Source organism: Phyllobates terribilis, unplaced genomic scaffold (assembly GCF_046119375.1).
Source record: "Phyllobates terribilis strain yellow unplaced genomic scaffold, ASM4611937v1 Scaffold_117__1_contigs__length_5270597, whole genome shotgun sequence".
In the NCBI taxonomy this organism is placed as follows: domain Eukaryota; kingdom Metazoa; phylum Chordata; class Amphibia; order Anura; family Dendrobatidae; genus Phyllobates; species Phyllobates terribilis.
Genome location: NW_027362877.1, coordinates 1,192,650 through 1,211,495, shown reverse-complemented (window position 1 = coordinate 1,211,495; position 18,846 = coordinate 1,192,650). Strand labels below are relative to the sequence as shown.

At 47.0% G+C, this 18,846-nt stretch overlaps 1 pseudogene; it reads right to left on the bottom strand.

Moving 5' to 3' along the window:
- Nucleotides 1–5,206: 5,206 nt before the first annotated feature.
- On the bottom strand, nucleotides 5,207–10,808 carry LOC141201500 (uncharacterized; annotated as a pseudogene).
- Between the last annotated feature and the right edge of the window lie 8,038 nt (nucleotides 10,809–18,846).

Genomic DNA, 18,846 nt, shown 5'->3' with positions numbered 1-18,846 from the left:
CCCCACACACACACACATCTGCCCACACACATCTGCCCACACACACACACACATCTGCCCACACACACACGCATCTGCCCACACACACACACACACATCTGCTCACACACACACATCTGCCCACACACACACACACACATCTGCCCACACACACACACCTGCCCACACACACACACATACATCTGTCCACACGCACACATCTGCCCACACACACACCTGCCCACACACACACACACCTGCCCACACACACACACCTGCCCACACACACACCTGCCCACACACACACACCTGCCCACACACACACACCTGCCCACACACACACACACCTGCCCACACACACAACTGCCCACACACACACACACACACATGCCCACACACACACATACACCTGCCCACACACACACCTGCCCACACACACCTGCCCACACACACACACCTGCCCACACACACCTGCCCACACACATACATATACACACACACCTGCCCACACACACACACACAACTGCCCACACACACACACACACCTGCCCACACACACACACACGCACACACACACACATATACACACACATCTGCCCACACAAACACACACCTGCCCACACACACACACACCTGCCCACACACACCTGCCCACACACAGACATCTGCCCACACACACACACATCTGCCCACACACACACACATCTGCCCACACACACACACATGCGTACACACACACACATATATACACACACACACACACACACACTCACACTCACCATCCCCCGGCTCCATTCCTCCTGCCTGCTCTGACTTCTCCGTTGCAGCACTGCAGGCCGGGCGCGCACTGCGTGACGTCAGAGCTAGGAGACACGGCTGTGCACAGGGCTGTGTCTCCTAGCAGTGACGCGGCCGGGTCAGCACAGGGAAGTTAACTGCTGCAGTGCTGGCCCGGCCGATGAAGAAGAAGCGGCGGCCGCTGCTGGGGGAGCAGTCCGGGGCCCCCCCTCCCGCCACTGCTACCGGTATGTGCCGCGGTGGCCCGCACATATAATGAGGGTAATCCGGCATTAGACACCCCGCCCGGAGCCGCGGGCCCCCTGCAGGTTCGGGGCCCTGGGCGGTAGCCCGGATTGCCCTCATTATAATCCGCCTATGGTCCTGGTAAATGACATCCGTGTGCATACTTTTCTAAAAAACCGTCGCCCACTGAGCGTAATTATGTCATTGGTAACAGAGAACTGTTGGCAATCAAGTGGGCTTTTGAGGAGTGGCGTCATTTTTTGGAGGGGGCATTTCATCCGGTTATGGTAATCATGGATCATAAGAATCTGGTATATCTAGGGTCTTCAAAACGTCTAACGCCCAGACAAGCAAGATGGGCGTTATTCTTTACCAGGTTTAACTTTTTTGTCACTGTCACGTAAAGGCTGGGGAACAAGGGCATTAAGGCGGATGCCTTATCTCGCTGTTTTCCTGGAAGTGGAGATAATTGTGAACCGGTTCCTATACTTCAAAAAGGGGTTGTGGTTGCATCTACAGGTGCGTCTCATAAAATTAGAATATCATCAAAAAGTTAATTTATTTCAGTTCTTCAATACAAAAAGTGAAACTCCTATATTATATAGAGTCATTACAAACAGAGTGATCTATTTCAAGCGTTTATTTCTATTAATGTTGATGATTATGGCTTACAGCCAATGAAAACACAAAATTCATTATCTCAATAAAGTAGAATAATTAACAAAAAACACCTGCAAAGGTTTCCTAAGCGTATAAAATGTCCCTTAGTCTGTTTCAGTAGGCTCCACAATCATGGGGAAGACTGCTGCCTTGACAGATGTCCAGAAGGCAATCACTGACACACTCAAGGAGGGTAAGCCACAAAAAGTCATTGGTAAAGAAGCTGACTGTTCAATGTTTATAGAGTGCTGTATCCAAGCATATTAATGGAAAGTTGAGTGGAAGGAAAAAGTGTGGTAGGAAAAGGTGCACAAGCAACCGGGATAACTGCAGCCTTGAAATGACTGTTAAGAAAAGGCCATTCAAAAATTTGGGGGAGATTCACAAGGAGTGGACTGCTGCTGGAGTCATTGCTTCAAGAGCCACCACACACAGAGGTATCCAGGACATGGGCTACAAGTGTCGCATTCCTTGTGTCAGGCCACTCATGACCAATAGACAACACCAGAAGCGTCTTACTTGGGCCAAGGAGAAGAAGACCTGGACTGTGGCTCAGTGGTCCAACGTGTTGTTTTCAGATGAAAGTAAATTTTGCATTTTATTTGGAAATCAAGGTCCCAGAGTCTGGAGGAAGAGTGGAGAGGCCACAATCCAAGCTGCTGGAGGTCTAGTGTGAAGTTTCCACAATCACTGATGGTTTGGGGGCCATGTCATCTGCTGGTGTAGGTCCACTATGTTTTATCAAGACCAAAGTCAGCGCAGCCGTCTACCAGGACATTGTAGAGCACTTCATGCTTCCCTCTGCCGACAAGCAGGGTAGTTTATAAGTCATGATTCCGTATGAAGATAAAATATATAGCTACCTTGGGTACAGGAAGCCAGGAGCGTACCAACGGCTGGGTGGTGTACATCCACCCCAACGCGCGTTTCGGCAAACCTTCGTCAGGGGGTATGTGTCAGTGTCAATGTGATCCCTTTTAAATGTGCCCACGCCAATCATCACGTGTGTAAAAAACCGGTTGTCCATAGTCTGATCGATAGGTTTGAGGACCTTTGATGACGCATACCGCGTCATGATAGGCGGGGCGGCCCGCGGCGTCGGCATCACGTGGCACCCGCGTCACAGTCAGCTGACCGCGGCGCAGGTCCTCACGATGTAGCAACCTAGAAACAGAAGTTTTACAGCCGATTGTTTTGACTTAATCTTGAAGGGTTGATACACCAGAAATCTGTTCAGACCTCTCAAATTTACTATAGTTCTGAAAGTGCCATCCAGCTTCTTTATCAAGAAAACGGGGGAATATAATCCCTTTCCTCCAAGAGGACCAAAAACTCTGCCTCCAGGACTAACTATTGCTTGGAAGTCCTTCGGAGAGGTGTCACCATGAAGGATCGCAGGGGTGGAAGGATAGTCTGGAATTCCAATTTTAGGTCTGCTTCCACTATCCCTAGAATCCAGACATGGGATGAATTTTATTTGTACGCATGGAGGAAGAGGGAAAGCATTCCTCCTTCCGGGGGAATGACATCACTGGGAAGACTTCCTTCCCCCTGAAGGCGGCCTCCCAAACATGAAACCTTTTTGTTACTCTTCTGACTTCCTATTTTCCCTGATCCCTAGGAGGTCTTTTCCGGCTGTATCTTCTATTCCAAAAGGTACTCCTGTATTCTGGGATAGACAAACTGGGGAATCCGTTCTTTTTATCTCCAGCTTTGTCCAAAATGTCATCCAGAACTTGACCAAAAAGAAAGCCCCCATCACATGGGATTGAACAGTTTGGTCTTTGACTGGACATCCCCAGGCCAACTTTTTACCGATAGCGCCCTACGAGTGGCAATAAAGAGGCCCGCTAACCTGGCTGCCAGCCTCACTGAGTCTGTTGAGGCATCTGCAATAAAAGCTGCTGCTCCCTGCATCAGCCAGGATCTTTTCCTTTGGGACATTATACTTCGGTTGACCTTCTAGTTGTTGCAACCAGATAATCATAGATCTGGCTGTACAGGTCGTAGAGACCGCTGGCTTCAGGGCACCCACCGAGGACTCCCAGGTGTGTCTTAAGTAACCATCTGCCTTTCTATCCAGATGGTCTTTCAGAATACCCACATCCTCAAAAGGCAAGGTAGATTTTCTGGATGAATTGGCCATTGCTACGTCTATCTTTGGGATCTTATTCCACGAGTCTTGTTTTGGCATCTTCTCTTAGAAGATGATGGTAGTGAACCCTTTCTCTTCGTTTTTTTCTCCTAATGAGAGCCTGAATCTTTTCATTAATTAGAAATATGCGCCTCTTTTTTTTTGCTCTAATCTACAAAACATGAACTCTTGTATGGATTTGGGGGTCTTAGGATCCGAGATGCCCATGGTAGCTCTCACAGCCTTAATCAACCTATCTGCGACTTTTATAGGAAAGCATGGCCTACCCCCTGTATCGCCATTAAAGAATGAAAAGGAACAAGAATCCAATCCACATTCACCTTCTGACTTTATAGATTCATCTAAATCAGGTGATAATTTTTTGGACCCCTTCCTTCCCTTTCTATTCTTTATTTATGAATAAGGGTCTCAAGGGAATCCTTAACTTGTGCCCTGATCACGTGTCTCAAATCCATGAAGTTAGGGGATTCTTCACATGCGGTTTTCTGTATACAATCTGCACAGTCTTTTCTGCCACAAGTCAGGTAACTTATCCCTACAAAGGGTACACTCCTTATTCTTTTGTGCCACATTTCTTAAGCCGTTCCTAGTAATTAGTGACAAGAAAAAGGGACTTAATTACCATGGTGAAATTTCTCAAAGATCAGTCAGCATTCTGGAGTTTAATAAGGGTACCAGATTCAGAGGCTGGATCAAATCACACCATTATTCGTGGTTGGTGGTACTGTCACTTCTGCAACTCATGAGACTGCCATTGCTGCGTGAACTCTGATCCTGGCACTGCCGTTCCTCCATATCACGTGGGGAAGGAGAGCCAGAGAAAACCCACTCTTTTGGCAGTCAGGCGTGATTTTAAAAGATGGACCAGCCACAGCAACTCCCCCACCCCCTTGTACATGCCTTCTCCAGACCCCCTGGAAGTGAAATCCAACACTTCAGGTCAGAAGTCTCCGGCATGCTTTTCATCAGGGCGCACCAATCCCAGGGCGTCCTGCACATGCGCAAGCCTGGGACATTGTTGGGGCCAGCAGGCATCCAAAAGGACTTCGGCGCTCGCATCTACATGAGCCCTCAAGTGACCAGAGGTGGTGCTTCCAGGACCCGACACCGGCACTATAGACAAGGAGCCTTTCTTCCAGGCAAGGCCTGGGTAAGTTTCTCCTTTAACTTTCCTCTCCTGATTCTTCAGCTTCAGGTTCCCTCATGGACAGGAAACCAAAATGATGCGGGGTAGAGGTGCAGCCCTCTTACTCAGTACGCTTCCTGTCCTGTCCTCATTGGGTGAATTCCCTCTCTCGTGTGGCGCTGGTCATGGGGGAAAGGAAAATTTTAGAAATTGTTCTGGTATTCAGTGAGATATTAATGACAATCTTACTTATCAAAGGGGGTGTACTCATTATTCTGAGCAATTTTATTAAAAATTTTAAAACACACAGTGTACATGATTACAGTTTCTTTCCTGTATGACTTCCCTCATGTCTAACATGATACGATTTATTTACAAAAGATTTCCCACATAGTGAACATGAATACGGCTTCTCCCCAGTGTGACTTCTCTCGTGCATCACAAGACTTAATTTACTTGTGAAGGCCTTCCCACATTCCAAACATGAAAATGGCTTTTCTCCTGTGTGAATTTTCTGATGTTTAATAAGATTCCCTTTATCTGTAAAGCATTTCCCACATTCTGAACATGAATATGGCTTCTCTCCTGTGTGAATTCTCTGATGGGTAGAAAGACTCCCTTTACCTGTGAAGGCCTTCCCACATTCCAAACATGAAAATGGCTTTATTCCTGTGTGAATTCTCTCATGTCTAACACATTTTGATTTATATGTAAAGCATTTCCCACATTCTGAACAGGAATATGGCTTCTCTCCTGTGTGAGTTTTCTGATGTCTAATAAGAGTCTTTTTATCAATAAAGCATTTCCCACATACTGAACATGAAAATGGCTTTTCTCATGTGTGAATTCTCTGATGTATAATAAATCTTGATTTAGCTGGAAAGCATTTCCCACATTCTGAACATGAATACGGCTTCTCTCCTGTGTGAAATGTCTGATGTCTAATAAGACTCCCTTTACATCCAAAGCATTTCCCACATTCTGAACATGAATATGGCTTCTCTTCTGTGTGAGTTTTCTGATGTCTATTAAGAGTCTTTTTATCAGTAAAGCATTTCCCACATACTGAACATGAAAATGGTTTTTCTCCTGTGTGAATTCTCTGATGTCTAATGAAATCTGATTTAGTTGGAAAGCATTTCCCACATTCTGAACATGAATACAGCTTCTCCCCAGTGTGACTTCTCTCGTGCATCACAAGACTTAATTTACCTGTGAAGGCCTTCCCACATTCCGAACATGAAAATGGCTTTTCTCCTGTGTGAATTCTCTCATGTATAACACATTTTGATTTATCTGTAAAGCATTTCCCACATTCCGAACATGAAAATGGCTTTTCTCCTTTGTGAATTCTCTCATGTCTAACACATTTTGATTTATCTGTAAAACATTTCCCACATTCTGAACATGAAAATGGCTTCTCTCCTGTGTGAATTCTCTGATGTATAATAAATCTTGATTTAGCTGGAAAGCATTTCCCACATTCTGAACATGAATACGGCTTCTCTCCTGTGTGAAATGTCTGATGTCTAATAAGACTCCCTTTATATCCAAAGCATTTCCCACATTCTGAACATGAATATGGCTTCTCTCCTGTGTGAGTTTTCTGATGTCTAATAAGAGTCCTTTTATCATTAAAGCATTTCCCACATACTGAACATGAAAATGGTTTTTCTCCTGTGTGAATTCTCTGATGTATAATGAATCTTCATTTATCTGTAAAGCATTTCCCACATTCTGAACATGAATACAGCTTCTTCCCAGTGTGACTTCTCGTGTGCAACACAAGACTTAATTTACCTGTGAAGGCCTTCCCACATTCCGAACATGAAAATGGCTTTTCTCCTGTGTGAATTCTCTCATGTATAACACATTTTGATTTATATGTAAAGCATTTCCCACATTCTGAACAGGAATATGGCTTCTCTCCTGTGTGAGTTTTCTGATGTCTAATAAGAGTCCCTTTATCTGTAAAGCATTTCCCACATTCTGAACAGGAGTATGGCTTTATACCTTTGTGTTTTCTCTGTGTTAAAAAATCTGAGCTTTTTGTAAGTTGCTTGTCACACTGAAATCTTGAATCCACTGTGTCACCTGGAATAGTGGTAACAATGTGAGATTGCTCAGGAGATGATTCCTCATGATCAGGAGGATTATAAGAAGGTGAAGTGCTGTGAAGTCCAGGAGGTGCAGGAAGGGTGATGAGGTTTCCTCCATTAGAGTGCTTCCTGATATCTTCTTTTTTACAATTTAGTGATAAACCGTTATTCTCACAAGGATTTCCTATAAGAATGAAAGATAGATTTGTGTTGTTAAAAAAATCATATCCAAAGAGATTTACACATTTATTTTCTGGATCTCACAATGAAGACCCTCGTCAGTCAAAGTACCGGTAATAAGGAGGACAACTACATGCCATAACATTAACACAATGACGGGTAAAGTGAATAACACTTATAAACTGGTGACATTGGCACAAGTCAGGGGTGGCAGAGATTAGACAGCAAATAGACAGTTCTTAAAGGGAACCTGTCATCAGGATTTACCCCCTTAATGTACCACCAGTGCCATTTCACTCTCTCAAGCTTCCTATCCTGCCCTCAGTGTAGAAAAGTGTCCACACAATTAAAAATTGAGTTTTAATCTTACATTACTGCATGCAAATGAGATTAACTAATCACAAAGGTGGGCCTCATAAAGGTGGCCGCCGTAATCATGTCCACAGTATGCCTAAGGACTAGTGTTGAGCGAGTATGTTCTGTTAACCCTTTCGGCGAGTATGCTCGGGCCGAGCTCCGAGTATTTATAGCTGCTCGGTGATAAGGTTGAATCCCTCCTGTGTGCTTGATTTGCGACTGTTTGACAGTTTTATTACATGGGAGAAATGTCTATTTCTTACACATTCCACCCATGTAACAAAACTGTCAAACAGTTGCAAATCATGCACACGGGAGGGATTCAACCTTATCACCGAGCAGCTATAAATACTCGGAGCTCGGCCCGAGCATACTCGGACATGACATACTCGCTCAACCCTACTAAGGACATGATACGAATCCTTAGAAGAATGAAATAGCACCGAAGTCATATTACAGGGTTAAATCCTAATTACCGGACCCAGGGGAGTCCTTCTCCCAATGTCTGAGAAGAAAAATCTACAGTGGTAGAAAGTGGAACGATTCCAGTATGTGAGCAACCTGTAGTGCAAATGGGTCTCCATGTCACCTCTGGAGCCTCTTTATTCCATTAATCACCCTACACCACGGATCCTCCTTACCCCCTGGAGCCTCCCTACACCATGGATCCTCCTTATCCCCTGGAGCCTCCCTACACCACGGATCCTCCTTACCCCCTGGAGCCTCCCTACACCACAGATCCTCATCATCCCCTGGAGCCTCCCCACACCACGGATCCTCCTTATCCCCTGGAGCCTCCCTACACCACGGATCCTCCTTATCCCCTGGAGCCTCCCTACACCACGGATCCTCCTTATCCCCTGGAGCCTCCCTACACCACGGATCCTCATCATCCCCTGGAGCCTCCCTACACCACGGATCCTCCTTATCCCCTGGAGCCTCCCTACACCATGGATCCTCCTTATCCCCTGGAGCCTCCCTACACCACGGAGCCTTCTTATCCCCTGGAGCCTCCCTACACCACGGATCCTCCTTATCCCCTGGAGCCTCCCTACACCACGGATCCTCATCATCCCCTGGAGCCTCCCTATACCACGGAGCCTTCTTATCACCTGGAGCCTCCCTACACCATGGATCCTCATCATCCCCTGGAGCCTCCCTACACCACGGATCCTCATCATCCCCTGGAGCCTCCCTACACCACGGATCCTCATCATCCCCTGGAGCCTCCCTACACCACGGATCCTCATCATCCCCTGGAGCCTCCCTACACCACGGATCCTCCTTATCCCCTGGAGCCTCCCTACACCACGGATCCTCATCATCCCCTGGAGCCTCCCTACACCACGGATCCTCATCATCCCCTGGAGCCTCCCTACACCACGGATTCTCATCATCCCCTGGAGCCTCCCTACACCACGGATCCTCATTATCCCCTGGAGCCTCCCTACACCATGGATCCTCCTTATCCCCTGGAGCCTCCCTACACCACAGAGCCCCACTTTATCCCCTGGAGCCTCCCTACACTACTGAGCCTGCTTATCCCCTGGAGCCTCCCTACACCACGGATCCTCATCATCCCCTGGAGCCTCCCTACACCACGGATCCTCATCATCCCCTGGAGCCTCCCTACACCACGGATCCTCATCATCCCCTGGAGCCTCCCTACACCACGGATCCTCATCATCCCCTGGAGCCTCCCTACACCCCGGATCCTCCTTATCCCCTGGAGCCTCCCTACACCACGGATCCTCATCATCCCCTGGAGCCTCCCTACACCACGGATCCTCATCATCCCCTGGAGCCTCCCTACACCACGGATCCTCATCATCCCCTGGAGCCTCCCTACACCACGGATCCTCATCATTCCCTGGAGCCTCCCTACACCATGGATCCTCCTTATCCCCTGGAGCCTCCCTACACCACGGATCCTCCTTATCCCCTGGAGCCTCCCTACACCACGGATCCTCCTTATCCCCTGGAGCCTCCCTACACCATGGATCCTCCTTATCCCCTGGAGCCTCCCTACACTACAGAGCCTGCTTATCCCCTGGAGCCTCCCTACACCATGGATCCTCCTTATCCCCTGGAGCCTCCCTACACCATGGATCCTCCTTATCCCCTGGAGCCTCCCTACACCACGGATCCTCCTTATCCCCTGGAGCCCTCCTACACCACGGATCCTCCTCATCCCCTGGAGCCTCCCTACACCACGGATCCTCATCATCCCCTGGAGCCTCCCTACACCATGGATCCTCCTTATCCCCTGGAGCCTCCCTACACCACGGATCCTTCTTATCCCCTGGAGCCTCCCTACACCACGGATCCTCCTTATCCCCTGGAGCCTCCCTACACCATGGATCCTCCTTATCCCCTGGAGCCTCCCTACACTACAGAGCCTGCTTATCCCCTGGAGCCTCCCTACACCATGGATCCTCCTTATCCCCTGGAGCCTCCCTACACCATGGATCCTCCTTATCCCCTGGAGCCTCCCTACACCACGGATCCTCCTTATCCCCTGGAGCCCCCCTACACCACGGATCCTCCTCATCCCCTGGAGCCTCCCTACATTACTTGGTCTATATGCAGCTGAACCTACTGCACATGTGATACATCTGCCCCTGCCCAAAACACTAAATATATGTCCTTAAAAATTATGTTTAAAGGGAAACTGTCCGTTCCCTGTGCCCCCAGAACCCGCAGCAGTTGTGTCTGCAGATATAAACTCTCCGCCTAACATCTCTATTACATTAAACACACAAACAGATCTTTAGAAAAAGTATTGCATTTCTAAAGTTTATGATATGTAAATGAGGCCTTTGACTTGATGAGGCGTTCGTGACCCCAGAGTAGTCGCCCCACTTAGCATGTCATCACGGCTTTGTGGTCTTGAGAACATGACAAACCTACCGAATGCGCGCGGCTTCTCCTCCTCACTGCATTGAGCCTCTGACGCCGGGTGTACGCGTCCCATTACTGAGATAGGAGAGGACGGTCACTACTGGTCAGAGTCCATGTAGATGGGAGGAGCTCGGCCTCTAGCCCCGCCCTCCTCTCCCCTCCCCCTACACAGAATCTTATCAGGAGCGGCCGTCACCTCCGATCTCAGTGATGGAACAATGTTTCCTAACTGAATAGAGATTTTACCCCGGAACCGAGAATCCTGAGACGGAAGAAGAAATACGCAGATTTCTGTGGAGACTCCGGGGACAAAGTCTCCTATTTCCATCTCGTCTATTCTTACAATTCATGAAGTTTATTCCTCTTATTCTTGTGTAATAAAGACTGATCAGGACGTTGTGTATATTATATGGGGACAATGAGGAATACTGTCACCGTGTAACAATACATCGCTTATGGTTTATGGCCGCCAGGATTTGGTAACACAAAAATGTCTGAAAAGAAACAAAGTATTTATTGTAGAAAAGTCCTAAAAGAAAATGAAATAAATATATTGTTATTGGCTTGGATTAGTTGTATTACCGCAGTTACAGCGACCCTCCACCCCGGGACTGAACACTACACATTTCCCTGTACAGTCCCCTATGGGGTCCTCTGCCCTCCGCTGCCCCCTCAGATCGGTGGTCCCTTCCCCCGGCTTCCAGGACGGCCAGTGCAGTGGTATGGGGAGTGCAGTAATACGTCTACCCCACCCTCCCCTGCGTTCCTGTGCTGTGACCTATGGGGCAGCGCCACATCCTATTAATCTCCCAGCAGTCTGCGGGGCGTGACCAGTTACAGATGTATTCTGCACCTGCTTTCATTGCTCCTGTTTGTCTTTGGTAACCTTGTCTGGCTTCCATAATACCCCGGGATGACTTAGGCCTCCATCTACAGGACCATTCTTACTCGGCTTCCTGATTCTGACCTCGTCCCGCTTCTTGATTGTCTAGCACCTGCCATCTTTGGGTCAGATCTGACATGTCGGCCTTCTTCTGCCAGCTCGCTCTACCAGCCAGCACTACTATGTGGAGCAGCCCCGGTGTCTGTGCTGTAAGTCCAGATCACTGTACAGTGGTGAAAAGATGGAAGCCGGGAAACCTCTGGGACCGGCTGTATGGAGACTGTGTGTAAGCGCCTTATTATTAGGAACTGCCAGGTTTCCTCCATCGGTTCACCGTTACAGGAGGCAAATGGAGGACACAAGGAAGGGAGTCTATATATGATAACCGTATAGTCACTTCTCAGTCTCAGGGTGGACGGTCGTTTTATCACTCAACTTGTGCAGCTCATGAAGAGAGAAAAATTCTAAAAAATAACAGCAGAATAAAGATGATAAAGTAACAAGATGAGAAATACAACTCATCCCCCACAAAAAAGCTCCTCATACAGCGAGGTCAGTAATGAGAAATAAACGATCAAGAATGGAGAAAACAATCCAACAGAGGCCGGACAGACATCTGTCTGAGATGGTGAGTCCTGCATTGAGCAGGGGGCTGGATACGGGGACCCTGGAGGTGGTCCCCTCCAACCAGAACATTCTAGGATTGTAAGCTGTTTGGTCATTTTATCTGTAAATCATTTCCCCCATTATCGGCCTTACAGATACATTATTTTATTGATTTTTTTACTTTCTCATCCTCTCATTTCCAGAGTCATAATGTTATTGGTCACTAAGCTGCGCAGTTCTCCTGCTATTCACCCTATAAATGTAAGAAAATACTGACAACTGGGCGTTACCATTGTTCCCCTACATTGTCCAATCAGCGCTGAGTGTGAGAAGTGTGGGGACACATGTATGGAGAACGGTGACACCCGGTTATCATGTCATTCATAAATGTCGGAGGAACGGCCGGGAATCTGAGCAGCAGTTTCTTTCTTTGGTAACAATTCTTGTCGGAAAAAGAATTTCATCCAATTTATTGGTAAAAAAAAAAAACAAAACAAAAAAAACTTAAAACTTTCGGAACCTGGATGAGGACATCTTCTTACCTTCTTTTGGTAATTTATGTATTTCACTGTTGGAAAGAGAATTATTTATTCACGTTAGAGGCTCAGATGGGGGGACGATTCCTAGACGACATCTTGTCTGGAAAGACCGAGAGTGAAGATTCTTCTAAAGGGACGTTCCCAAAATCACAATGTGCTCTTATAATAAAGTACACCCTGGTTATTGTGAATATAACCCCTGTATAACATCTGGCCTCTCCTGCACATATCACCCCCTGAGTATGCCCCCCAGGATCTATATACCCAGTAGTTGAAATTGTAACCAATACATACCGAGGAGCAACATGTTATATACTGGGGGGTGGGACAGGGCTGGATGTTATACACCGGGGGGACAACAGGGCCTGAAGGAGAAGCCAGAATGCAGTGATTAATGCAGGTGGCCCAATACTATTCTCCATATAGTGAATCTCTCCATATTACAAGATTCACCATAAATGAGACTCTGACAGGGGATATAATCCGTGCATGGTAAAGGGCGCCCCCTCTGGGCAGTATTTAGTCTCCATGTTTATACGTTGGTTGAACCAGAACTCAAAAACCAACATGATGTAAGATAACGACAACTCTAGATGCGGCCATCGCAGCTGTTTGTAGATACGAGCTCCTAATCCCTTTTATGATGAAGCAATTCTCCACCTACCTGGTGGCCTCCGCTTGCCTCTGACTGAGACCTGTGTTCTGGTCGTCCTACATCCAAGATGGCCTCCATAGTGGCAGAGGGACGACAGCCGTATGTCTGACCCACACATCCATAGCACGGCACTTACTGACTTACCATAGGGGTCTTCATGCCACCGGGCGGCTGGCCTGGATGAGGAGGGACCAGAACGCCAGCCTCAATGTAGGAGGCAATGGGAGGCAAACAGAGGCGACAGGTAGGACGACTCTACATGTGACATGTGTCGTCACTCATCAGCACCAGGCAGAGGCTGCTACATCCCCAAGATCCATAGGATGGGGAGATTCATTACCTGGAGCACAAGCTCAGTCATTTATATGGCAGCACGGACTTGTGTAAGGAAAATATGGACGTAAAGGATGGAAGGAATATTATAGAAGGTGAAGGAAAACTAATATGTGCTTCCTAAATCATTAAGAAGAGGTGTGAAGGCGGCCCCGGTATTCATCAGTGCACAGCCGGACTCTACAGGAGCAGCCGCGCCATCACCGGACGTTTCTGCTGTGATGAGGACAGCGGATAAAGCTTCACTGTACCGGAGACTCCACACGATATCACACACCGGTCATCATCATCATCACACGCCGGTCATCATCATCATCATCACACGCCGGTCATTATTACATACCTGTGGAAACATCTACCGGAATCTCCTCCTTCCCGTCACTCACACACGGCTGATCCCCCCTCGTCATCGCTTCTTCTTCTGTCTCGTCCTTCACTTTATTCTTAGTTGGATCTTCCTCCTGATATATCAGATGTAACAATCAGCACAATACAAGAAACCACCAAAATCTGTGACATCTATGACCTCAATCAGAAATGTCCCCTATATACAGATCCGGTACAGGGCTTAGCACAGTCTACCTGATGACTCTCCGGGACATTGTGATTCTCCTCTGGACAGTCCTGGGAATACAGAGGACGTGGATATCTCTCTGGTGGATTTCTCCTCCTGAATCCATCTGTAGGAAACACACAGTGACGGAATAGATTGTGTCATGTGTGACAAAGTTACTGGTAAAGTGATAGAGGGAAGATATATTTCACGGAGGCTATTAGCTTCTGTGAATTGAAACCATGAAATTTGCTCCAACATGTTATTTGCTTAAAGAGGTTAAACTTCCATGTTAAAAGGGAGTGTTTTTTGTGAATGATCATTGTGAAGGGTGGGAGGTCCTTCACCATATCTCCATCTCAGAGTGTGGTCTTTGGTTTAAATACAAGTCCTACTGAGGCATTCAGTGTTCAGTGTCTGCAGAAGCTAGCTCCAGAGAGGATCTTGTGTTTCTTTTTCCTGAACCAAGTGGAGTTGCTGAACTCTCAGCAGGTGGATCCCTGCTATCACAAAGACTGTGCTTTTGTGTTACCATTTTGCTTTGTTTTCCTGTTTTGGCCAAAGGGCCGTGATTTCTTTTATGGACTCAGTGTTGGTTTATGCTGCATTTTAATAAACCAACCAGAAGTTTTTAAAGAAACAGTGTACCTGTGTCTACCTGCATGTGAGCGATCTACAACATGTTATGATGAAATCATGGGAGTAGTAGTAGGTGACCACAGAATAGACATGACAGTCTCCCCTCCTCACCCAGCTGATCGGCCCATATTGCGGTCGCCTCTTGTGCTCCATGTATAACCTCAACCTTAATATCAATCAGATCTTCACCCTAAAAAGAACAATGTAAGATGAGCTCAGGTCCCATCACTTCATGGTCAGATGTTGTGGGGACTTCAGTGTCGTCTACCTGATGATCCCCCGGGATGTTGTGATTCTCCTCTGGACAGTCCTGGGGATACAGAGGACGGGGACATCTCTCTGGTGTATTTCTCCTCCTGGATCCATCTGTGGAGACACAGAGACTGAATACATGACCTGCCGTGTATCTGTCTATATATGAGACTCGTCTCTCAGAACCGGTAATTCTATGTTTATGTATCAGGGAATAAATTACATTGTTGTGGTCCTCACCACCGGTACCAAGGAACCAGCACATTGTGGGCCTCAAGTATGAATTGATAATCAGCAAGGCTAAAGCCTAATGCTCTCTGCTCTGCACTCAGAGGATGAGGACCCTGAGGAGAGGGACAGAGAAGACCCTCGTCAGTCAGATGGAGGAGCCGTACTAAGAAACACAACTTCTCCAAGAGTCGTCTCCACCAGGGATGGAGCCACAGAGGAGCTGGAGAAAGCTCCACATTTCCATCCATCGGTTTCCTCTCCTAATTCACTGTATGGAGATTGGGGGAAGGACGGTGACCATTTACCAGTGATTGTATTTTGAGATCTCATGATGTCACCATGTGGACACGGCCTCCCTCCTGGACAGGATCCTCTGGGATCACTAAGAGGAGAGAGCCTTCCGTTCTATTAAATGACGAGTTACCGCTTTTTTATTCTTCTTTAAATAGAGATAAATCTCCACATCCGCCTCGATAAAAACACTAAAATAGGCAGCAAGTGTGCAAAAACATGTGCGTTTGTCTCTGAAGGAGGAAAAAAGGGCACATGTACGGCTGACGGATGAAGTCACAGAACCCGGAAGGACGGTGTTGTGGGGAGCACCCGGTACGCAGCGGTTAGTGCCTATCAATGTGTAGAAAGGACAACTAGAGAGCAGGCACTGGGGTCATGGGCGCTTACTGATGCACAGGGGGAGCCAAGGAGAGATTGTCTGGTCAGACTCCACAGAAAAGCTCCATAATACATATTCTTCTGACAAACATCCCTTTAACCCCGTCACTCTCGCGTCTGTTTTCACCTTCCTGACCGGGCCAATTTTTTACAATCCTGAGCACTGTCACTTTATGGAGGTAATAACTCTGGAGCTTCAACGGATCCCGCTGATTCTGAAACTGTTTTTTCGTGACACATTGTGCTTCATGTTAGTGGTAAATTTAGGATTTGGCTTTTTTTTTTGCGTTTATTTATGAAAATATCGAAAATTTTACAAAAAAAATGTTGGACTTTTAATTTTTATGCCTTTAAACCAGATATGTATTAACTATTGTGTATGGTATAACTAACATTTACCACATGTCTACTTCACATCAGATTTATTTTTTTGTTAAAAGTTTAATCAGAAATTTCTTATTTTTCAAACAAAATTTACAAAACCAATTTTAAGTTTCCTCCTTTCTCCCCCTTTTGCATTTTAAGTCTGCAGTCCTGCTCCCCAATACTTATATCTATGGCCAGTTTGACGTCAATCAGCCGTTACTAACATGTCGCATTTAAGGGATCGCACTCATCGGCTGAAATAAAATTGGTCGGATATTCCTGAACAGTAGGATGATTGTCTTGCGAGTACGATGCGACTTCTCTCACCTGTCTCGCATCTGTATGACATCCGCATCAAACGCGTTTATAACATCAGCTTTTACAGACGGTCATTCTCTGACATTTCAGGCTAATTTTCTAACTAATAAAACATTTTTTATAGATCTAGAAAGATAGAAATGAGTCAGTGAGATATATCATCAGTGCAGGGCGTGTGGAGCTGCTGTACATGGATTTAGCTAATAATTAAAGAATTTAAAGTAAAAAAAGCAAAGGGGGAAAGCGGACAGCTGATGCTTATAGTCTGGGAAGCGGGTAATAAACATTAATATACATAGATCTTCCCAGGGGATTAATATTAACATCTGCGTAGCCTTTACTGGTTATTAACAAGGGGTGACCCCCTCCCAAAAAAATGATGTGGGGGGCCCTTCTATTTTTAATAACCAGAAAAGGCCGAGAGACGTCATCACATCCACCGGAGCCAACAAGAGTCTCCTCTCACCTGGTGATGTCAGAGGCCGGAGCTCCTCCATCATCACCTCCTGGTACCGATCCTGGTGTCCTTCTAGATACTCCCACTCCTCCATGGAGAGATAGACAGCGACGTCCTGACACCTTATAGGAACCTGACAACAACGACACCGTCATCACCCAGAATCCTTCAGTGCTGTCCTGTATAATGTCCCAGCAGTCACCTCTCCGCTCATCACCCAGAATCCTCCAGTGCTGTCCTGTATAATGTCCCAGCAGCCACCTCTCCGCTCATCACCCAGAACCCTCCAGTGCCGTCCTGTATAATGTCCCAGCAGTCACCTCTCCAGTCATCACCCAGAATCCTCCAGTGCTGTCCTGTATAATGTCCCAGCAGTCACCTCTCCACTCATCACCCAGAATCCTCCAGTACTGTCCTGTATAATGTCCCAGCAGTCACCGCTCCGCTCATCACCCAGAATCCTCCAGTGCTGTCCTGTATAATGTCCCAGCAGTCACCTCTCCGCTCATCACCCAGAATCCTCCAGTGCTGTCCTGTATAATGTCCCAGCAGTCACCTCTCCAGTCATCACCCAGAATCCTCCAGTACTGTCCTGTATAATGTCCCAGCAGTCACCTCTCCATTCATCACCCAGAATCCTCCAGTGCTGTCCTGTATAATGTCCCAGCAGTCACCTCTCCGCTCATCACCCAGAATCCTCCAGTGCTGTCCTGTATAATGTCCCAGCAGTCACCTCTCCAGTCATCACCCAGAATCCTCCAGTACTGTCCTGTATAATGTCCCAGCAGTCACCTCTCCGCTCATCACCCAGAATCCTCCAGTGCTGTCCTGTATAATGTCCCAGCAGTCACTTCTCCGCTCATCACCCAGAATCCTCCAGTGCTGTCCTGTATAATGTCCCAGCAGTCACCTCTCCGCTCAGCAGCTCAATCATCTTGTTGCTGAGATCTAGGATCTTCTTCTTCTTCCTCTCATGTATCGGGGGGTGCGGGGGAGGCTCTGTGATGGGGCCCGGGCTCCGCCCTCCTGACTCCTGGAGATGGATGATGGGAGTCACACCCTCCCCCGGAGTCTTCCTCACTATTGTGTAATCCTGTGTATGGAGAAAAAGTGGTAAAACACTAAACCCCAGAGACATAATGAAATAGTTGTGGCTTTTTGACCCAAAACCTAATTACAGGTTCCTATTAACAATTTCACCCACGAGACTGTTTTCACCTTTCTGACCAGGACAATTTTTTCAATTCTTACATTGTTCTACTGTTCAGAGACAAATATGGCAGTCATGGAAAAGTCATCAGAAGAAAACCTCTCCTGCGTCCTCACTATAAAATTCAACGTCAGAAGTACAAAAGAACATCTAAACAAGCCTGGTGCATTTTAGAAACAAATCCTGTGGACCGATGAGGCCACAATAGAAGTCATTGGACACAATGATCAGAGGTATGTGTGGAGAAAAAAGGGCACAGAATTTCAGGAAAAGAACATCTTGCCAACCATTAAGCATGGGGGAGGATCAATCATGCTTTGTGGTTTTGTTGCAGCAAATGGCACGGGGAGCCTTTCACGGATAGAGGGAAGAATGGATTCAATGAAATATCAACAAATTCTTGATGCAAACATAACACCATCTGCAAAAAAGCTGAAGGTGTGAAAAGAGGATGGCTTCTACAAATGGATAATGATCCTAAACACAGGTCAAAATCCACAATAGACGACCTCAAAAGGCGGAAGCTGAAGGTTTTACAATGGCCCTCACAGTCCCCTGATGTGAACATCATTGAAAATCTGTGGCTAGACCTCAAAATAGGATGCAAGACGACCCAAGAATCTCACAGAACTGGAAGAATTCTCCAAGGAAG